Source organism: Lycium ferocissimum, chromosome 11, assembly GCF_029784015.1.
Source record: "Lycium ferocissimum isolate CSIRO_LF1 chromosome 11, AGI_CSIRO_Lferr_CH_V1, whole genome shotgun sequence".
NCBI classification, from domain to species: Eukaryota; Viridiplantae; Streptophyta; class Magnoliopsida; order Solanales; family Solanaceae; genus Lycium; species Lycium ferocissimum.
Genome location: NC_081352.1, coordinates 12,973,747 through 12,975,824, shown reverse-complemented (window position 1 = coordinate 12,975,824; position 2,078 = coordinate 12,973,747). Strand labels below are relative to the sequence as shown.

The window sequence follows — 2,078 nt, the reverse complement described above, 5'->3', positions numbered from 1 at the left end:
AAGTTTTCCTTTTTCCGAAATTTGGACAGTTGAGCTCGCAAGAGCAACGTTTTACCTTCAAAACTTTTGAGTAACAGCAAATTTCAAATCTCTTGACAGGTAAAAAAATCCCCAATCTCGCCAACCAAAAAAAAAAAAAAGGCAGCAACTACTTGAGTGCTGGTTTAAAAGAAAATGGCAGGATAACGATAAATCATATCACTTTCAATAGTATCCAAATATTAAAAAGCGGATGCACTTAAATCTACTATTATCGTCCATATCCAAGAAAATAGATGCACTTCAATATAACCTAATGATCCAATAATCTTTCAAACAAAAAGAGGCAAAAATATGAAAATCCAACAACTCTCACCATTAGGTCTCCATTGCAGATTCAAACGCATCAGTGCATGCTACCTGACCCAGTATTCCTCAACCTTCAACACTCACGTCAAGAAAACCAATTAGCACGATTCAACCAAAAGGAAAAAAGGCGGAAGAAAACTTCACTGGCAACTAATTCATGTTTCTTCATTTCTATAAATAAAATGATGCAACTACCGGAATAAATTTCGGGCTTCCCCAAAGTCGAATCATCATTATAGTATTTGACAAATGCCTGTTCTTAATGGAATTTCATTGTTTTGAGAAAGGATTCCTTTTGCATTAGATTAAGAGTGTGTTATTTGAGAAGCTGCATATAACGAATTTCAATGCTTCTTTGACTAAAAAAAATCTAACCGTCACTCCACCACCACCCCCCCCCCCTCTCCCTCCCCACACCACACACACCCAACCAAAAGAAAAAGGAGGGAAATTCAACACCGCACATCAAAGCGGCCGCATAAAAAAAGGCATGTAGGAAAGATCCAGTGGATGATACAATATAAACAAATGTTTGCAATTTTCCCCTTAAGTTCACTACTACATGTTCATCACCCCAATTAACAGGTCAGTGTTGATCAAAAGTTAGCATAACATAACTGAACTCATTATCATCACTTGAAACAATTGTTATGACTACAAGCCTACACAAATAATAATCCGACAACGAATAAAAATTAATCACTCAAGGAAATAACAAAGAGGTTACTAAGAACTGATGGTTCCTTTTAGAGTCACTTTCTCATAGAAAAATAAAAAACTGATGGTTCATTTCTCTGAGCACCAAAGATTCTCGAATCCTCTAGAAAGAAAAAAGATCCCACTTTGCAACAATTCACGAGAAACAAGAAGCGGCTCCTATTCTCATCGTTTTCGATCTTTCACTTCTCTCAGTATTGCGATTATGATTAGAAAAACCACGTTTCGAATCTTGCTCACAATTTCGTGTGTAAAATCTGTATGAATTATGTATATAGTTATATAAATTATGTACGAAGTTCATGTTGATTTTTGAAAATTTAATACAACTACAACACAATATTATATACAGTTTTCATACAATAGTCATTTAAATTTAATACAACTACATCAACATACAAAACTTAAATACAATTTTCATCCAACTCAGCATATAATTATCATACAATTTTTATACAAATTTGATACAATTCGACTGTCACTTCGAACTTCAAAGAACTACGACTGAAATTTAGTCCAAAACTAGCTAAATCTTACCCAAATTTTAGATTCGAACCCCCTCGATGTTCCAATTCTTTTGAGATATCACTCACTCTAAACGAAGTTCTTTTGCGGCAAATCAATTTTTAGAAATTGAGCTTTAAGCCCCTTTAATGGCAGATAAGTTTTGGCACTTTGAATTGTTGATACTTTCCATAGCAGTCCTATTCAGTTGACAGACTACAAAAACGCATTAAAAGAGGTCGTGTAGAATGCTTTCATCAGGGATATTCTGTCGTTCTAACAACATTGGCATTACTTACTACATATATATATATAAAAGGAGAATCCAACTTTTTTGTAACCCTCACATAAATTTTCTTGTCTTTTTTGCCCCTTAGTTGAAGTTTTATGACTTTGTAACTCTTCTTATATTTAGGTAAATTTTATGAACTTCAAGGACTTTTTACATGCCACTAAAATGATGATGTCATGGAAAAGGACATAGTGACCCCAACATATTTGAGTCTTTC

At 34.1% G+C, this 2,078-nt stretch overlaps 1 long non-coding RNA gene across 1 annotated transcript; it reads right to left on the bottom strand.

Annotated features, from left to right (window-relative positions):
* Window positions 1-233: 233 nt before the first annotated feature.
* Window positions 234-1,834, bottom strand: LOC132037303 (uncharacterized). Its single transcript, XR_009409830.1, has 2 exons — window positions 1,603-1,834; window positions 234-419 (listed from the first exon to the last, which is right to left on the bottom strand). It is a non-coding gene; the product is annotated as an uncharacterized LOC132037303 (long non-coding RNA).
* Between the last annotated feature and the right edge of the window lie 244 nt (window positions 1,835-2,078).